Consider the following 22,510-nt stretch of genomic DNA (forward strand, 5'->3'; position numbering starts at 1 on the left):
TAAAAAAATGTGTATGTAGAATAATCTCATTCAAGGAATTGCCTTGAGCAAGGTCAATAAGACTGGTATGAACATGTAACCTCTACTCAAACTTCCAAGACTGTAGCACACAGACACACACAGTTTAGAATTTTTAATGCACATTTCCCACTACTCTGTAATCAAAATCATTAGTAGGACAGTGTCTAAAATTTCTGTATATATTAAATATAATACATAGTTCTCTCAATCTTTATTTCTAGTGATAAGATAAATGGAGACTGGGATGATATCTGACAACATGATTCATTTTAGACTAGTTTACCTTATCTGATGACAGTTTGCCTCATAATAGTCACAATCCACAGACTACCAGGTCATAAAATTTAGAAGACAGGCAGAACAAAAGGTTAAATGAAACACTATTAAAAATTGATGTATCCAGAAAGGCTATATAATTTATTTCAATATATATTAATATTTTAGAAATCATATCTGGTTTTTTTCATGAGCAGAAAATAGGTTGTGAAACTTTTGACATCATTTTTTTAATTTTTATTTTTAAGTTATAAATTGATAAAATTAGAAATCTTCATATTTGTGGGGTAAAGAGTGATGTTATAATTTATGAGTACATTTTGGAATAATTAAATCAAGGTGAGCTTATAAGCTATAAGTTAAAATATCATTGTTTTTATGGTAAGAATATTATAAATTTACTCTTAGTGATTTCAAAATGTACAATACATTGTTACTTATATAAACCATGATTTTAATTGACAATAGCATCTTGAATCCAGTTTGACGTTTCTGAATTAGGCAAAGGAATATCTGTCTTCTCAATAATGGAATTATGAAAATGAAAATCATAACTACATAATACATAACATATTCATGACAGTATCCCATTAGGAAGAGATGACTAAGTAAGCAATTTATTCAGGTTGTATGTTAGAAAGATAGGGTTTATCTCCAGAGAGCTCCAGAAATCAGATAGTTTTTCAGTTTCTTAGGAGCTTGAAAGAGTCCCTGAATACTGGGTAATGTATACCATATGCGTAATGCAAAGATGGTTGCAGAAAACTGGTAAATATTGACAGTAAAATGAGCATAAGTGACTAGCTCATGCATATTAAAATGATATCTCAGTTATGTAAAAAAGTCATGCTTCTGGTAGAGGAACTAAAGTGATCTGCTATTGAAATTCCATTCTATTATGGAATCAAATGGTTTTACTTCCACAGGGAAAGATTCAGTCCCAGATACTTATCTTCACCTTCCTGTCAGAAATTCTACATTTGTAGCTGAGCAGAGAAAAATCCATTCATAATGAAAGCTCCAGTCTTATCATATTATCAAAGATCTTGTTACAAAATCTAATCAATTATTCATTATAAGATGGTAATAAAAATAAGATGACAATAAAAGTCTTACATCTCATCACCTATAACTATTTTCTTCTCATCTCTATAAGAATGGAAGAATTTCTATGCTGTTTATATTTATGTAGGGTTGGTGAATGAATGACACATATATGATTTTAGAGTAATGGTTGTGTTCAAAACTGATTCTCTTTATTTTTAAAATTTTCCATTATGATTAACAATCATAGATATGCTTTCCCTGAACACTGTCTATGTATTGCTAAACAAGAATAAAGCCATAATTCTTTTAATGTTTGTGAATGCTTATTTTTTACAATAGTATCCTAGATTGTAACAAAAACAATCGTTATCATTTAAGCCCATCATATATCTGTGAAGTAAATATGGAAGTATATTTTATAACAAGGTTTTACACTGAATCCTTATTCAACTACTGCTTCTGATAATTTCCAATTTGGTGTTCCTTTTCTGTCTTTTTTCATGCATATATTTTCTATTTTTCTGAAAATGACCTACTTTTTATCACTGTATATTTGCAATACATGATAGTGATGTTCATTTTGAGGAATTGGTACATCGTGCATATTAGGTATCTTGTTCATTTTCAATTCCTTTACTTCCCAACCCCGCTTACCTTACCCTTGTCCTGATTCCCTTCCCCATCACCAAAAATTCTGGAGCTTTTATTTGTTTTATATCACTTCTTTTTATTTCACTCATATATTTATTAATATGTTAGATTTCTCATATGAAAACTTGAGACCCAATGCTAAATGAAATAAGTCAGATAAGGAGAGTTATACATCTCTTGGTTTCTGTTATCTTCTTTTGACCAAACTTGTTCCTTAAGAAAATGCTGATATTGTCCTCTTGAGTCTGAATTCAACAGACAATAGGAAGTCAGTCAACTGCAGAGATTGTTATCCTATACACCCATGCTATCTCACCTTAACTGTACTACACCTTGATTCATTATAGGTTCCTACTTTATAATCTTCCACAAAAGCTATTTTAGATCTTTACTCTCACAGAAATCCCCCACTTTCCTGTTTTCTAGATGTTTTCACTTCTCAGGTCTAGAGCAGTTTCGATAAATGCTAGAAATTGTCTAGCCACAAAACTAAACATTTGCACATATTTATGTGTATAACTTCATGTTTGCTTCTTCTTACATAATATAAGGGCTCTCCCTTCTCTTGAGGGTTATCACTTTGGCTTTGCTTTAGTGTTTATGTCTTCTCATATGCTCACTGATTTAGCTTTTCTGCATTATTTGCCATTTTTTACATCTTAAAATTCTTCCTCATTTTAAGCATATTTTCATGAGGATAAAAAGAATTACGAATAAACTAAAACATACAAAATAACCAGAGCACACATTTAATCAATATTATTTAATTTGTCAGCTTTTTTCTCACTTCCTCTTAGAGAATTTCCCACTCAGGTTCTTTATAATTCTGACCCTTTTTGTTCTCTTTGATCCTAAAATTGTCTATACTGCACTCATTAAGTTTACCTATATCTTACCTGGATTTTCCTCAAACAAGTGTATCTCAACTCTATTTTGTTTGTTCCCTCTGAAGTACAGTATTAGACATCTTTGCTAGGCCCCTATTTTGTAATGCTTTCAGGATCCACACATTCCTGTTTTCTTGTTTACGTCATTGACAAATGGATTATAGTCTAAAGGAGAATTTAAAAGCTGTGTAAGTGAATATTCTGTCTTAGATATTTGTTTTATTCAGTATATTTTTCCTGGATGATATTATCTCCTTGAATTAATTCACCTGCTATCTATATCTTTATTGTGAAATGTCTTATCCAAAAAGAAACCACTCTGTTTCTCTGGACCGTTTGATTTGTATCTGAAAAACATCAAGAATTCTACATTTGAATATCTTGCAAGCATTCAAAAAATAATATCTTTAAGCAGGCTGAACATGATGAGGAACTCCTGTAATCACAGCTGCTCAAGAGATCAAGACCAGCCTGGGCAATTGAGAGAGACCCTGGCTAAAAAATAATAAATTTATTTTATTAATAAATCAGGGAGAGGGGTCAGGGATTTAGCTCAATGGTTCTGCCACCTGCCTTGCAAGCTCAAGGATCCGAGTTCGATCTCCAGGACCAAAAACATAAAAAATAAAAAATAAAATAAATAAAATAAATAAATCAGGGAGAGTGAGGAAAAAGAAGTAAAAAGAATTAAGATGTGTTGTGTACTTGTACTCCCCAAGATGAATATAATCATTATGTACTGCAAACATACTAATAAAAACAAATCAAAACAAAGTAACAAATAAAATTGGATTCCTCCCATGTCTTTCTCCCATACTCTACCTCAAGAATTTCCCACAAGTAGCTGTGTTTTTTTTTACTTTTGCTTCTTCCCTCACATTAAACTCCAGATACTACAGAATCTACCGCCTAAATACCACTGCAATTTTGCCCCAGTCCACGACCCCTACACTAGTCATGCTTCCCCATTAGTTATCCAGAATCACACTTTCTTCTCCTTCCCATTTTATTTAATTTAGCTCTGTGGCCATTTTTTTCCACTATTGGGGATTGAAGCAAGTGCCTTTGCACTAATCTACATCATCAACACTTTTTATTCTTGGAGCCTGGGTCTCACTAAGTCACTAAGGTGCTGAGTTAGGTGCAAACGCACAACTTCTTCCTAAGCCTCCCATAGTGCTAGGACTGAGATGTGCACCCCCCCTCCAGTCTCTGTGGCCACTTCTTAACACCCAAATATCATGTTACCATTTCATTGCCTAAAGCTCCTTAACCACACACTGTTGAAAGAAAATGTTAAAATTTACCCAATAAGCCTGTGAGGTCTGTTTTGAAGTGTGTCATGGCCTCATCTATTATTCTTCCCCTCCAATTAGTCACACTATACTCAACTAATATCTTTGAATACATGGCATTCTCTCTCATTTGTTTGTTGTTGCTAAGAATGCTTCCTTTGCCTAGCACATTCTCTGAGTAATCTTCTATTATCTACAACACACACACACACACACACACACACACACACACACACACATAAACACACACATATACTCCATTTGCTTCATTTCCTACTTCCCAGGTAGGTCTTACTTTAGCTTTCACTCCAACAAATACTTCTTTTCAGAAATTTTCCAAATGCTCACTTATGAATCCATAGCAGATGGCTTTTCTGTATGCTCTCAATCTCCTGTCTGACCCTATCACAGTTCTTATAACATTTTATAATAGATTATTTGCTTATCTATATTATCCATATTATCAGAGTGTGGGTGAAACAAAGGTTACATTTGTAATAGCTTGTCATCTATCACCATTTCTTAGCAAATCAGTAATAAGCATGTGGGGGCGGGTGTCTCATTTAACTAGCCTGGGAGGTATAGTTATACATTGTACTCAAGTCAACAACATTAACTTCATTAGTTTGGATTCTTTAGTTTCAAATGCATAGCAATATCCTAAATTTGAAGAAATCCTACTTATACTCATCTTATTGTAGCATTTCAAATGATTATGGATATATATATATATATTCTTAATTTCATAGCTGGTTATATCTTTGTATAGAAGGTTGATATGCACAAAATATTATATAAACAACAATAGGCTGTATAATAATTATTTTATTTTTATTACAGATAATGAATATTATAGGAAAAATAGAATTAGGGAAGAATTTTTCTTCTTAAATTATTTTATATTTACCTCTAGTGCATTATGTATTTCCTAACCCATTTATGCAACTTATATTACTTGAGGTAAAAAATGTTAGAAGAATCAAGAATGGCATCATGGAGGATTTGATTTCAGAGCTAGGCTTAAAGAATTTTTTTTTAGTGATTTCTTATTTCTAAACTCTGGAAAGTGTACTGCTTTAGCCACTTACAATCCCATTGCCAATTTTTGTTTACTCACTTTTAATCCTACTTGAAGTTTATGCCAATTCTTGAAAGTTTCTTTTTCTGTGGCTCTTTTTCTCTTTAAAAAATGCATGATTTTTATTCAACTATGCTGCTATTTGTTTGGGATAAGTATTTCTCACATTCCCATTGGCTCTTAAATATCGCTTTTTTAGGGATTTACATTTATCCTTTTTCTATTTTCATTTTAACTTCCTTTCTTAAATTACCAGCTGTTTGATGACTATACAAATCAACCAATATTCGATGTATTATGCTAGACCTTTTGTCCAGGTATAACTGCGTCTTTTTTATCTGACTAAAAACATGGAGAAGTCGATATGTCATACATTGAGCTTCATTTTTCCTCAGAAAGTTATCCTACAAGTTTGCGTTTTTAAGGGTATACTTTTTTCTTTTTTTTTTTTTTGAGTACTGAGGATTGGACTTGGGACCTTGCACTTGTAAGGTAGGCAGTGGAACCACTGAGCTAAATCCCTGGCCCAAAGGTATACTTGTTTTTCAAGTTTCATATATATTTCAGTATGTAATGGCCAAAAACATGTACTGATCAACTACTTTCTTTGGGTGATATGATCTAGATCCAAATAAATGGGCCAATTTACTTATTAGATTTCACTAAAATATTGGACACATATTATATATATATATTTATATATATACACACACACACATATGTATGTGTATGTGTGTGTCATGCTTTTTCTGTTTTTTTCTTTTTCCAACAAAAGTGCAACATAAGCTATCAAACCATGAGACACATCCTTAATTCCTAGGTGAATATAATCAAACATCATCAGCTTTAGAATGGACCAATGCTCACATGAGAGGAAATAACAAACAAAACAGAAATTAAAAGTATGCTCTCCCATGTATCAATTCTCTTTTTATCTTTTTGCCTCTAGCTGGGAAATTTCAATGAGGGCTCTATTTTGCAAGCAGTTATTAGTAAACTTGAAAAAATACATCATTTCCATTCATGCTTGAGGGGTAAATAAAGGAACATATTTAAACTTAAGCAACAATGAGAGGTTATAATTTAGATTTTATATATATATGTCTATATATATATAGTATTAAATTAAGGCTTTTGAGAGTATTATAGTATATTGCTATTCCAAAAAGCCAGTTACTGAGAAAATTATCTATACAAAGTATCATTAAATTCACAAATATACCCACTATGTATTTGAATTCAACAGGTCATGATGTGGCCCAAATAGAAGCATCAATTATAAGCAAATTCTCTAAGTTTTAAATTCTGACAATGGTAAAAATTTGAGGCATATATGCTGAAGTTTAACTTTATATATTTTTAATTTTTAGACTTATGTAATATAGTATGTGTCTGGAAATCATTTTCTTTAATAGTCAAAGTAAAATACAAACTGATTTCATATTTTATACAAAATTGAATTTTGATGAAGTTATTTGTTTTTCAGTGGTACTATGCCTAACATTACTTTTTCACTGTTCTAAATATTTTCTTATTAATTTAGTACATGACTACAAACAGCTATCATGCTAGCTTTTTTCTATATACCAGTCTTTCCAACACTTCTGCTAAATAAATTTGTGCTATATCATAGAACAACTATGTGTAATTATTCTGTGAGTAAACATTTAGCATAGGTTTAGAAATGCAACTGTTTAAATATGAGCATTATTCTCTGCATATATTAAGACAGACAATTAATTACCATGTTTACATCACTAAGGGCCATTTTATAGACAGGGAAATATGCAAATGAATTGATCAGGCATGATTTTACCGTATTGTAAAATAATTAGGGATATTTTAACTCAAAGCCTTTCTAAAAATCTATATCCTCAAACATTATAATAGATATCACTGAACATACTACTTTAATTTTTATCTAAAGTGAAATACCTTAGCCATGCACATAAATAAAAGATTTAAGATTTAAGGACCCAAGTTCGATCCCCGGTACCAAAAAAAATAAATAAATAAATAAAAAAGATTTAAGAAATTAATTTCATCTTCATCACATGTCTGAGTCTCAACTTTCTCATTTATATAATGGGAATAAATCTTTTATATCATAAATGTCATAGTTATTAGTGAGCTGTAATATTCATTAACATACACTATGCATTTTTATAGGACTCTGGTTACTCTAGGCTTTGCCAGTGCCTGGTTTTGATAAGCGAATTAAACAGACAAAGATATTATCTTTATAGGGCTTAAAACCTAGTATAATTTGTTATTTCTCATTGTAGATTCACTGGAGTCCTAAAGAATCTATAGATGGCTTAGTAATAATATAAATTCCATAATAGGACACATTTTTATGCTCGTAATGTTTTTTATTTTCACTTTTATCAGATTCTGGAGTTGATTACTAACTGCTCAGGCTGATCAAAACAAAGACTGAAATTGTGAAAATAAGTCTTTCTACCTTAAAAAAAATGCTTTCTACATTTTAGATGATAGTGTTAACTCACACTCTGAGAGTTCTAAGCTTAAAGAAATTAAGTGTGTTGCTTAGAGTGACAATTGGATTTTATTAGGCCAGGGCATTATCACCTAGGATAACAACGATGTAAGTCATTGATTTTTTTTGTTGTTGTTGGTTATAATGTAACAGCTTTATTGTTCTTCCCACATTCAAAAGTGTAAAAACTACATATCATTAAAGAAATAATGGAAATATAGGAGAGAAAAATCACTGTATATTTAACAATGCATACTGAGCTATGTTTCTGCTTCCTTCTTTTCTACCTACTAAATTATAAGAATAGCAACTTTAGATTTTAAGTAATGTAAATTGCATCCCACTATATATCATCTTTATGAGACTAGCATAGTTGATCCACCCAAAGAGGCCAAGTCATTCTAATTTGTGACTATCTGGATTTTTGATATGAAGGTTATGTCTAAGTCTCTTCTTAAGTTGTTGAAATGGTATATTGTGAGATAGGCAACCTGCATTTTATCAGTTCAATAGAAAAGCAGAAAAATTCTATAAGAGGTAGATGGTACCTTGAAACTAATGTCCACAGAGGAAAAAATCAAGAGGCAAAGAAACTCTGGTGTTTTTTATTTTCTTCTTTTCCAATGTCAAAGGATCATCTGTTTTTTATATTTATCTTTTTTTATAAATCATGATTTTATTTAATGCTTTTAAGCTGTTTTATTTGTATTACATCTTTGCAGAGATTTAACTAACAAAACTTAAAATGTGAGAGCAATTGCTAAATTTATTATTGGGTCCAGAACAAAATTTTCAAGGTTTTCCATAGGTTAACATTTATATTAGATTTTAAAAAATATTGACTAACATTTTTCTTAATTCTACAAATAATCCCTGTTTTTAAATTAAATGTATAATAAGATACATTCAAAGTTGTTATTTTCTAGAGCTATTATTGTACTTTTTAAAGCAGAATGACTTGCTAATATGTTTGGTACCTGCTATGAGAGACAATCCTCTATGAATCTTTTGCCTTTTTCTATATACAGTGAGAAAAATACTGACTATACTTTATAGTTTACTATATTTTTAAAATGTCTCAAGAGTGAACAACCTCCAGTTGTAGATATGGTATCCACACCTGGGACAAAGGACACATTTGTTTGCAGTATTCCAAGATGAAGATAGTTTCTCCTGGGTAACTTTGTTCACTGGGTTTCTTTGCTGAACTGGGTTCCTTAAGCAGGCTTCTTCACTTCATGGCACAGTCTACCTCATGAGGAGGTATTACCTGGCCATCTCTGCCTCACTCCGTGGGAATTACATCTCTAACACTAGTGGAAAACAATGATATTCTGTCTATGGCTGTTTCTGTGAGTAATAAACTGACTTTTGTTTCTAATATAGGAGTTTCATGTTTCCTACAATCATCTAAGTAACACTGATAGACTAACTTATTAGCTTGAAAATATCCTAAGTTGCAGACCTTTTCAAAGTTCTCAATATCTGTTACTTGGCAAGTTTTAATAAGTTTTTTTTCTTCTCTTTCTTTTTGCACTACTGGTGATAAAACTCAGGGAGCACTGAGGTACACCCCCACCCCTGAGCCCCATTCCCCAGTGCATTAATTTGTAACAGCGAAGACAAAAGTGCAGTAGCTAAAGATGCCAGGAATGTGGAATGTCTGCTGAAGAAGGCCTCTCACAGTGAGCAAAGCAACTGCTAGACAGTCCCTTAGGGGTGTAACTGGCATACCATGGGGCCGGGGCCGGGCTGGCTAAGCCTTCTGAGCTCATCTCACTGCATCTCAACACAGCCTTGCCTGCATGCTGAAGGTGGAGCTACAGGATTTAGTGATTGCCCTGCTGGGTTTCAGTCTTGCCTTGACCTTATTTCTTTTTATCTCCCTATTTCACTTTTGGACGGGAATGTTTACTCCGTGCCATATAAGTCAGCAGTGTTTAACTTTCTTTTTGATTTTAACTTGGGCTCACAGTTAAGTGTTTCCCTTGGGTCCTGGATGAGATTTTGGACTTGCACTTTTCAGCAGTGCTGGAATTTAAAATTTTGATGACTCTTAGAGATGGACTAAATTTACCTGAATTGTCATGGACATGCATCTGTGGGTCAGAGGCAGAATGTTATGATTGGGATCTGCAATGTCTCCTTAAAGCCTCATCTGTTCAAATGTTGGGCTTTTGGAACATGACTGGATCACGGGTGCATAAATTCAAAAGTGGATTTATCAGCAGATGAATCCATAGTTTAATGTGTTGTTCAGAGGTGGGATTGGCCAAAAGAGTCAATTTACTAGGGGAGTGATAGCTATGGTTGGGTATAAGCCCCTTCCTAGTTCTTCCCTTCTTTCTCTGCTTCTTGACTATAACAATTTGAGCAACTTCCTTCATGTGGCCCTTCCACCTTACCCTTCCTACCTTGAAGCCAGCAGACTATAAACTGATATGTCTGAAACTATGAGCCAAAGTAAACCTCTCTTCTATTAAGTTGTGGGTGTCAAGTATCGTATGGCAGTGACGAGACAGTGACTAAGATAAGTTTCTACTAAAAAAGAAGTTGAGCCCATTTTCAAGGACCTCTCTCAGTTGTCCATGCTGTACTAGATTTCTCTTGTTTGTATATTTTTACTTGACTATTGAGTTCCAATCATCCATTGATCATCTGAAAGTAATAACATTGTTACAGTTTTAGAAAATTTGTTATATATTTTTTAATATTCTCACAGGATTATCTACCATTTTATGTAAAATTACTCACATAAGAGAAAATTACTTAGCTATAGAAATAAATGAAATTGTGTCATTTGCACCAACATGAGGGAACTTGAAGGATGTTATGTTATGTGAAATAAATCAGGCACAGGAAGACAAATACACATTTTCTCACTTATATATGGAAACCAAAAGTTTTGATCTCATGGAATTAGAGTAGATTAGTGTTTACCAGAGGCTAAGATGGTTGTATGTGGTGGGGGAGGATGGAGAGAAGATGATTAACAGGTACAGGGGTGCAGCTGGATAGGAGGGATAGCTGCAGTTGACAGCAATTAACTATTTTCTTCAAAATATCCACGAGAGAAAATTTTAAATGTTCCTAACACAAAGATATGTTTGAGACAATGGCTATGCCACTTACGTAATCTAATCCATGTATACTGTATGCATGTATTAATATTTCATACAGAATCCCAAAAATATGTGCCATTATATTAGGCTAGTTAGAATTTTAAATTATTCACAAATTCTGGTTAATATGGTTCTCAGAGCTTTCTATTGACACTGTGTTGAATATATTATTAAAACTACTATTTTTAAGTCATCAAAAATATTTTTTTTAAAAAATAAGCATGGAAGAGTCTCTGTTGTCCTTGTCACATTTTGTTAACTCACATCTGATTTCCATAGCAGATAGTTGAGTGGGAGGTCAGACCCCCACTCCACTCTAGCATTCTGCCTCCAGCAGAGTCAGTACAACTTTCCAAAGTGGGAAGATCACCCAGCTCACAGTTTTAATACAAGCAAAGCTAAATTCACGGGAAATTAACACCCCTGTGGAAGATTCTTATAGAAATTTGCATCATTTTCTGGGTATACTGTAAATGTCCTTGACTCTTTTTTGGAAACACAAAATTTTGTGAAGAATTCTGATTTTTTTATAATGTACCACTTAGAAGAGGCATTACTCCTTAAAGCCACAACCTCTCTAAGCTCAACAATGCATCTTTATAGGGCATTTCCTCTTTCTTTGACTCAATTTTGAAGCTGAATTCTTCCTTCCTCAATGATTTACATCCAGAATATATCAATGTTTAATCTTCAACTCAGTCCTTACCTCAGGCTCTGCTCTAGGCAGAACTCAAGCTAAAATTTAACTCAGTTAAAAGAATAATTTTCACATATCCAATGTACTATATGCTTATGTCCATTAAAACCTTCAGAAATTCCTATAGCATTGTTTTCAATTTTCCAATTTTATCCAAGAATAAAATGAGTGAAATAAAAAATGATTATTGAATCTAGATGCCTTACTCCAATATCATGTTCATGTATATCCAATCTAAGGTGCATTATAAGGTAAACAAAATTAGCAATATTCTTAGACAAATAGAATCATTAAGCAACTATTCTGACTTGCAGGCTGACATTTTTCTACTAGATCAGTGATTTTTAATGCTGCCATTATTGATTCTTTAGGTTACAAAATCCTGTCTTGTACAAGACTGTTCTGTGAATTATGGCTGTTTAACAGCATCCTTAGCTCCTCTCCACTGTGTGCATAGCACCTTTTCTTTCCTCACACTGTGACAAGCACAAATACTCTGAGACATTGCCTAATATTTTGGGGGGAAAGACAACACCTTCTCTACATACACACTGTTCAAAACCACTGTCGAGTTTAAGCTCCTGAAATATTAAGACTGAGGAAGACTTCTCTACTGTTTCTCCTGCATCTTTCTCAGTGGTGGACATATTATCAGGGTTCATTTAAAATACAGAAAAGAAAAATTGTACCTGTTTAACCATCCAGAGACTAATTTTTGTCATTTCACCTGTCAAATTTTGAATATTAATATTGTGTAAATCTTTATTTTCTTAGTTTTGAGTAGTTAAAAATGTATAGGAAAAATACTCAAAAAGAATCCCTTTGTTTTTCTTTTTATTCTTTCCCATAAAAATATTTAAATTGTAGATTAACCACTCAATATGATAAATGGCATCATTTTCAAGTAACTACAAATTTATATGAATTCAGGGAAAATTTTCAGTTATAAATATTATGACTGTGCTACTCCTATATTTTTCAGTAATATATTTCCCATCTAAGCATGTCTTCCTTTTATAAAGTACATTTCTACTTCGAATAGTGTATGTTTTCAAACACACAGAAATTTTGATTGCATTATATGAAAATAAAATGGTGAATCCACAGAAAGCTGCATATAGTTTAATTTGAATTCTCAAGAGTTATGAGTGCTGCAGAACATCTACAAGTAAGATCTGTGCAATAACTGCCTCAGGATGAAATCTCATCACTTCTTTAATACTTAAAATACAACAATCTCATCATATTTATCATCAAGATGTGTTTCAATGGTTTAAGATTATTTAAGAAACAAAATCAGTATTCTTATTTTCAAGATCAATGTATAAGTTCCTGATTTGCAAAATCCAGATTTTATGTTCTCATAAAATCAGTAGTTAAATGACCATGCATAGTATATTCAAATAAAATACATAATTACCTCAGACAAAGGACTATTATCCAGAATATATAAAGAACTAAAAAATCAGACCCCCCCAAATTAAAAACCTAATTCAAAACTGGGCATCTGAAACGAACAGACATTTCTCAGGTAAAGAAGCAAAAGCAACAAATAAACATATGAAAAAATGTTCAACATCACTAGTCATTCCAGAGATGCAAAGGAAAACAATACTGAAATTCCACCTCACCCCAGAAAGAATGGCTGCTATCAAGAAATCAACCAATAACAAATATTGGCCTGGGTGTGGGGAGAAAGAAACCCTTCCGCATTGTTGGTGGGACTGCAGACTGGTGCAACCACTGTGGAAATCAGTATGAAGATACCTCAAAGAATTAGGACTAAAGGTCCCATTTGACCCAGCCATTTCTCTGCTGAGTATCTTCCCAAAAGAATTAAAGGAATCATACCACGGCGATATATATGTGCACCCATGTTTATAGTGGCACAGTTTGTAATAGCTGAAGCTTGGAAATAGCCCAAGTGCCCATCAACTGGAAACTGGATAAGATGTGGTTTTTTTATAAAATGTAGTACGACTCAGCCATAAAGAGCGACAAACTAGAGACATTTAAACTAAATGGATGCATATTGAGGCCATACTCTTAAGTGAAATAAATAGGACACACATGTGTAAATACCAAATAGTTTCTCTGGGTCAAAATGTGAGTTCCATGAAATTACATGTTTGTCTATTCTGTTCAATGGAGTGTCTCAATGGCCTAGAATAGTACTTGGCCTATACCCTGAACAAGACTGATTTTATTCATGAATAAAGGAATGAATGAATAATTTTGAATATTTGTTTTCTATGATTATTGTGTGAAATCAGCACACTCTTACTGGTTAAAATAAATACAAATTTATTATTGTTCAGTTTTGGAGTTTAGATATCTAAGTCTCAATTAAGATTGAAGTGATGATGTGAATGGGAGTGTATTCTCTTTGGAGGACATATGGGTGAATGTATTTCAGTGTCTTTTCCAACTTCTAGGAGTTGCTTGCATTCTTTGGCTCATTGCTTTTTCATCCTCTAAGCAAGACTTGGCTGGCTTAGTGGCTATTTAAGTCTTCCTTACATGGTATCACTCTTTGCACTGACTATTCTGCATCCAGGGTCTTCATTTAAGCATCCCTGCAATTGTACTGGACCACTTGGATAGTCCAGAATAAACTATTTTAAAGAAGAGAATGAGGCACCTCACTTCCAACTGCAACCTAAATCCCACCTTACTGTCTAGGTAACATACAACAACTAGGATGTGAACACTTTCAGGTAGTAATTATTCAGCACACTACACTTTTCCACGTTAACAGTCATGAAAAATTAAGAAAATTATTTAACCACATCGTACAAATTTTCATATCTTTAAAGTATAGATCTACAAAATGTGGAGTACCTGTTTCATAAATTTATTGTATTGACTTATGTAGTCAGAAATTCTTGGAATAGTATCTAGTACATTGTTATTATACCTTAAAATACACTTCTTATAAGTGACACCTTTTGAAGCTAAAATATATATTCAATAGTTTAGTTCTATTGTTCTTTAAAGGAGCATAGATTTATGATAATTGCTTAGGTTCTTTGAGTAGTTATTGTTCTGACTTTGAAAATATAAAAGGTACATGGAATTTCGGGCTTCTAACCATAAAAAGATCTTCCTTGCTTTGTATACCATAGGAAATGACTTAAAGTTAATATCAAAAAGGTGAACATGGTTCAGAGGTGAACAAGGAGGATGGATGAAATAGTGAGACTATAGCTTTTTACTATTCTATGTATCTATGTATATGTAGATCAATCATCTACCTATAGTGCAAATATATACAAATAAATAGTCTTCATCAATGTAAAATTTCAGGACCTTCTTTGAATGCACCTCAAACAAGAGCTGTGAGCCTATTTCTAGAGGAACAGACTAAATTAACAAGGGCCATAATTCAGCTCAGTGCAAGAGAACAGTGCGAGGGACTGCACACTTCTGGAGAATGAGGGTTTAGAAAACAGAATTAACCTTTTGGATTGTCAGCTAAACCAGCAAATTGTTTCTGCACGTTTTTAGGAGAAGTGGGATATAATGCTAACAGTATTTGTTAATGTCCATAAAGATTATGTGCCAATGGTTTAGTAAAAGGGAAAAAACTCAAACCATAGCCATTTCTTCATCCCATGAATAATACTACACAATTTAATTCACCAAGTAAAAAATAAATGATTCTTACTATTTTACTATAATTTTAGTTTTATTTTAATTATTTTTTGAATGGAATTTGTAAGGATATGTGTTCTCTACTGCTCTTGTAAATATGATTTAGTACTCTAATTGCTTCATTTTGTTTTCTGAGAATGTAGAAAATTATTTTCAAACAAGATTTAACTATGTTTACACTATAGATTGTTGTATGATTATTAAAAAATATTTATTTTTAAAATAAAATTTCATTGCTTACAAAATAAACTTAATAGCTTTTGAAATGCAGTCTTTTTGAGATTCTCATTCAAAACTTTTTATTTGTTTAAAAATGAACTCATGTACCATATTTCTTTGAAGATGAAAAATAATTCCTTTTCCCATAAAATTTGTTAGAATTGGGTAATGCATTTAATATTACAATGTCTTTTTATCATTTGTGAAATGTACATATTATTACTTATACTCCTATGTTGTCAATGTAAATATCAAATGAAATGATAAATAACAAAAAACTTTTGAGCCAAAAAATTCATACACATGAATTATAGTACTAAGTATTACATGCTGACCTTGAAGTGCCAGGGACAAAATATTGGCTGTCCTTTAAGCACAGTTACCTTTCTAACTTTGGTCACTCAAACCTGAGTTGTTAAACAACCAGAAGGTTAGTTACACAAATATTGAACTGGAATCCCTAAGTTTAACTATTTTAATCTCATCTAGATATCAAATACATTGAAATATAAAGTATAGCCAGGGAACTGTTATTTTATCCAATCATGGCTGTCTGAGAAACCAAATTCTTCTATAATGTTAACAGATAACAGTTATAAATTCATACTAGGACAATTTAAAATCAAGAGCAAAATAACATCTTAGCATAACAATTATGTTGGCATTATTATACTGCAACCATTAAGTCTTTTATTTCTAAAAATACATTTAAATTCCCATTTTAGTCAACTACCTTAATCTAACTACAAAATATTAAATGACATAAAGAAACTTTTACCTAAATTTCTTACCCTTTAATAGAGTGTCATTTAATGTGCTTATTTTAAAGATATATTTTACAGGTTATTAATGCCTAATCTCTAGTCATTATAATGATATTGTCTCAACTGTATAAGGTGTAGGCACATCAGACTATCATAACACAATTATATAACAATCGCATAAACATAAACTTTAAAAAGTCCATCATCATTAACAACTCTAGTTTGAAGGTCGTCAGTATGATAAGATTTTCTCAAGTTTGCATCTTAAAAAGACCTATACACATGGAGAAACATAAATGTATTTAATATACCATGAGGTTAGGAATAAGCATTATCACAACATTTTAGAAATCTTTACATATATTTAATTAGTTTTTACTCTTAAGGCAAAATTTAGATTCTTTATCAGGTTTATACAGAATTCTTATCAATTCTGTATTGACAAGAATTAAAGAACCCAGGACATGAGGGGAGCTTTGTATAAAAATCTTAGAATTTTAGTGAGTCACCCAACCTCCTGAGCAAGGAGATTGTTGGATCCCAGAAGATAGGTGTTGACCAGTGTGCATTGTGCTAAAAAGGAAGGTCACTGAAGAGGGAAAAACGTTCCCATACTTCCAAAGAAAGCCATTTGGTCTAGCACAGACTGTGAACCATCCTGGCAGATGACACATTTGACAGAGAAAAAGCTAAAAGAGCTAAGGGGCTTTGTCCATGGCCCCAAAAGTAATGTCTGAGAAGCCTGAACTGACCTTGATGTATGCGTAGAAAACAAGATTAATTTTGATTAACACAGATCTCCGTTTGACTTGGTCTTTAACACTCAAAAAGAGAGTGTAACCAAACTTATAAAGAGTAATATTAAATCAAAAGGTTGGCTAAATATAAAAAGGGAACAACTCAGCAATCTAATACTTCTTTTGTTTGAATTTCCACTGGTATGATCATCTGGCTGCTATCTTTATTGCCCAAATAGGACTTAAGAATGTAGTGGGGCACACTGAATCTCTTACTAACTATATACAAAGAGCTCTAAATGATACTGCAGAGGGTATTTTGTTATTAAATTACATTCCCTACAATTCTGAAAATGTGTCCTCTGCATTGCATGATCTATGTTCACAAATCAATGCAATGTCAGACTGCCATATTCTTTAATGACTAACTGGCATTCTGGTTCCTCAGAACAACTTGGTGGGAAAAAGTCCTCATTTCTTTGGCTATGATACTGGGCATTGGAATTCTTATCTGTTGCATGATTCATTGTTGTTGTGGGCTTCGGTCTCTTTTATCCTTGCCCTCTTTTAGACTATTGAAAGATGGAACTTGATACTCCTATGTCTATCAAATGATGGAAACCAACATTCCTCTGCAGCCTTTTAGATCAGTCAGGATGAGATTTTTGGTGCCTGGCTAGGCAGGATCAGTGCCCCTGCTTAGTCTGAAGCAGTTATAGAAGAGGGACTATTGGTCTTCTGCAGCCCCTTAAAGATAAGAGGCCAAAGTCTGGGGGCGAGGGGGTGAGGTATGATAGAAGAAATAAAGTTAGGTATAAAGGAGACAGGAAATCACAACTTTTTAAATGATACTTAATTCAGAACAGAAGTCTTGTTTCTTTGCTTTATTTTCCTTCTCCCAAAACAGCAAAGCTGCATAACTCCCAGTAGCAAAGTTCTTTACCCATTCCTTTTTACTTGCAAATGGCCCTCTGTCACCCATGAATTTAACCATCCTTTTGGCATTTCTCATATAAATAGCTCACTAGGGGTGGGCCATCCTCTCCATTTTCTGAGACTAGTACTAAAGACAGAGGCTGAGACTGAGACTAAGACTATAGATTATTGAATTCTACAGATTTCCAACTCTCAAAGCACATAAAAGATCCTCAGTTCCCCACTGTATTGTGCCTCATTTCTTTCAACACCTGCATTCCTTCCACTGTTGAGTGTGTCCTGTATCTTCCTCTAAAAAAATCCTTCCCATGCCTCTTTAAAAAAATATTTCAGTCCTTCTATTGAGTCATATTAGCTCTTTGAGCTCACTGTCCATCTGAAATCCTTCGATGCTAGTTTTGGCAGCTGGGTGGAGTTAGTAAGTTAGAGTTGAGAGTACAGATGGTAATGACAACCACCACATGCATGAAGGAATTCGACGTTTAAATGGAGCGTTTAAAATTTTTTATTCTGATTATTTTGATCTTCTTCCAATGAAGATGGAGGTAAACAGAATTGAAAACAAAACAAAAATAGTAACTGGAGACAGATTTTCAGACGACATCCTCCAACTACTATTTTCCCTACTATGATTGGGACTGCTGTTACTACTGGTACCACCGTCAGTCACTGCCACACTGCCAACAATAACAGGCTGACTAACACCTCTCTTTTATCAGGTAGAATTATTTCCCAAATGCATTTAAGAAATTATTACATAAAAAGCATAGTGATTTTTTCCAAATTTCTGAATACCTAAAATATTTTTTACTTTGTAATTTTTCTTTAAATTCATAGAGACCTAATATCCCCACTTATATCACCCTCCCCTTGGAAAATGTTACCCTTGAAAGAATGTGTGTGGTCTAACTATTTTCATGCTTTGCTGATCCTCATTAGGCTAAAGTATATCTCTGAAATACGTTCTTAGCCATCACTGGTCAGATGACTACACTTTGAAAAAGCCTACGTGAATTTCTTGTATCCATTTCACAGATGTAGAAATAGAGGCTAATAGAGTTCAAGTAAGCAGGTCAAAGTCACACAGCAAGTCTGAAGTAGAGGTTTTTAAATATGTACAAAATGTGCAATCCAGTAACCTGATGAGTTTATGTCCTTGGTATTCTAATTCATACTCATGGAATCTCACAACTATCAGGACTTTTTCAGTGTCTTTTTTTTTTTTTGAGAAAAAGACAAGGCCAGATGCCCATTTAAGCCTTTCGAAAACTTTAACATACCAAATAAGAGAGCTCATGTTGTTTGTCCTTGGATTGTGCACTTTATTTCTCACTTATCAATTTATACATTTGTTTGAGAGCATCATGGCATTTATTAATTATCTAAGCCGAATTCTCATTTTCAGTAAATGGCACCTTACACAGTGGGGCCATGTTAGACAGGAGCTTTGACTGAGGAACAAATGTCAGTGTGGTGAGGCACCTGCTGAGTGTTTAATAACTACAAATGAAGTGCGCTGTTAGAGTTAAAGCACCGTTCCATCACCCAGTATGTTTCTTTTGTAAGTAAAGATAAAATGACTTGGACAATCTGTACTGAATCTATCAACTTTAACTGTAAAAGTACCAGGCAAAGCAAAAGAACTTCTTCCAACAAAATAGATGTTAGAGAAAAAAGAACAAAAATGACAATATCTGATCCAAAATAAAAGTAATTTTAATTTAATGAGTGAGTGCACAATATCACGGCATTGGAAAATGGCTAGACTCAATAAACTATTAATGACTGACAGAGATAGAGAGGGATGTCTATATGTGCTAGGGTTTCAATATCCTCTCTAAAACTCACTGGAATTGATTTGCCTTTCTGATGATATTAGAAGGTAGGACCTTCAAGAAATAAATACATCACAAGACTGTGTGCTCATGGATGGATAAATAACATTATCATGTGACCTGGATAATTATCACAGAAGTGTGCTTCTGGTAAAAGGGTAAGTTTTGCTCCATTGTCTCTCTTGCCCTTCTAACTTCCACCATGGAATGATGCAACCCAAATTCCTTGGCCGATGATGCTCTTGGACTTCTCAGCCTCAGAACTGTAAGAAATAAAATCCATTTTTTATAAATTACCCAATCTCAGACATTCTTCTATGGTAACAGAAGAAAGACTAGGAGAATATGCTATAGACTTATTCATACAGTGTGATGCTGAAGAAAGGAGACTGAAAAAACATTAAAGTAATTCTTAATTTAAAAAGCTTAGGGACTTTAATATGCCTGTAGGCCTCTTAATATACAGTAAATAAATAAACCGAACATACTGTTCATGGTAAGAGTGTCACAGTAAGAGGTTTTTATTTTTAGCAAAAATCCTAATGGCTTTGATGCTGGCTGATTGATGGCTCAAAAAAATGATAGTACTCCATTTTATATTAAAAAAAAAACCCACATCTTCTTTATCCAGTCTCCAGTTGATGGGCAATTGGGGTTTCCAAGCTTTAGCTATTACAAACTGTGGTGCTATAAACATGAAGGCACATATATCGTTAAGGTATGATTCTTTTATTTATTTTGGGATGATACCCAACAGGGGAATACCTGGATCCTCAGCCATAAAGAATGAGAATCTAGAGACATTTATAGCTAAATGGTTGTACATTGAGGCCATACTCTTAAGCGAAATAAACAGACACACGTGTAAATACAGAATAGTTTCTCCGGTGTGAGAAATTGAAAGTCTAAACAAGGATCAAAATGTATAATAGATAATGTTAAATAGGAAGAAAATTCCAAAGGGGAAGTGGAAGTGGGAGATGTAGGGGAAAGGAAAGAAGGGAAAGGAATAAATATGAGAAAAAAAATGGAAACAAAGTCTTCATAAATCAGGAGGGTGGAGGGGTTGAAAGGATGTCGGGAATGGTGAAAAAATAAGAACCAAGATATATGATGTAAAGGTACAAATTCCCAATGATGAATGTCATCATACTGTATACCTAAAATGTACCAATAAACTTAATTAATAAAAAAAAGATAGTACTCAAAAAAATTGTGAATGAATTGGGAAAGCTGAATTAAAGACCAGATTTTCACAAATATTTTATTGAAATAAATCATGAGCAATTTGTTTAATGAATATTATCTAGTTTTTAAAATGATCCTGTAAAATAGATATAACTTCTAAAGACGATAGGATTAATGTTCAGCAGGTCTAAAGGAAGATCAGTGAAGCTCAGATCCTTGAGCCTAAGGCACCACTGTGGTCACCCGCTATAGACAGCCTTCAAGAGAAAAGTGGGTAAGTAGGATCTCGTGAGATCTGTTGTGGTCAGAAGACATAATTAGAAAAGAGCAAAAAGAGTATAATCCATGGGCATAACTACATTTGTATGAAGATCATCTATGCTAACATTAAAGAATAATTGTGTGAACCATAGCTACTGGCACAAATTTGAGAGGGAGAGTGGAAGAATGAGGAGAAGGACTACAGTGACTACAGTACCTTAGTTGAATGGATCAGGAATGTCATCGGTTCAGCCGGCACTGATTTTTCCTGAAAGTCCCATTCCTTGAGCTTCTCTCCCTCCCTCAAGCTGTTGTCTCACTGTTAAATAATTACTCCGAGACTTTTGATCCTCTTTACCAATCACTAGTGACTGTAGCTCTCCTCTCATTTATACTGGAGGCATGAAAACTAACTTGGGCTGGAGGAATGGTCTGGGTTTGAATTCTTATTCATCTCTTGCTTGCTGAATGAGTGGTACAATACCTGGTTTCTCCTAAGGATCTTTGATAGCTTTGTTTTAAAAATAGGGATGGAACTACTTCTTAAGAGATGAATCTGAGCATTACAGAAAATAATATGCTTCTGTCTAATCATAAATGGCATGCTTATTATTGCATGAGACTATATTACAGAGTTGTTTTCCTTTGCACTATTAGAAGGTTTCTGTTCACATAGTTCTTCTCAACTCAGGTGACAGCAAAAGAGTTGTCTGGTCCCTTAAAGGTGAAATGTCTTGCAAATGTTAGCAGTTGCATTTTGAGGCTTATGACAGGTTTTACCATATCTTTAAAGTAAACAAGTGACAGCAATATACAAATCCCTTAACTTAAGCAGTGGACATTGGTTCCAGAGGGGGGAAAAAGGAATGTTTGAAAACACAGTGTAACTTCATAAAATATACACATCAACAAGTAGAGTACTAAATTTACTTTATTCTGTCTGAAATATATTTTTCTAATTTACTCTAGTAAATGTCCAATTTCTATGTTTCTTCAAAAACTGAAAAATATGGCATGTTTTTAAATTGAAGTGATTATGGGAGTATATTTTAAGTAAATAATATAAGGTTTTATTTACTAATTTAATAAATTATCTTGAAAATTTCTGAACAATTAATAAATGCTACTTTTTAAATGTCTACCTTCTGAGTCAAATGCTAACACTTTTACCTTAAAAGAGCTCATTAGGACCTACAATCTTTGTAAGCATCATTATTTGATTATTTATACATAAAAGTAGGCATAGCTAGCGATTTTCTTTTTCGATAAGTATGTATCATAATAAGTATATCAGAATTTTCTCAAGAGTTAACTTTATAAAAATTTAACTTTTGTTAAATTG

The sequence above is a fragment of the Heterocephalus glaber genome, unplaced genomic scaffold (assembly GCF_053883595.1).
Source record: "Heterocephalus glaber isolate CG9 unplaced genomic scaffold, H.glaber_assembly_v1.0 deba00001509, whole genome shotgun sequence".
NCBI classification, from domain to species: Eukaryota; Metazoa; Chordata; class Mammalia; order Rodentia; family Bathyergidae; genus Heterocephalus; species Heterocephalus glaber.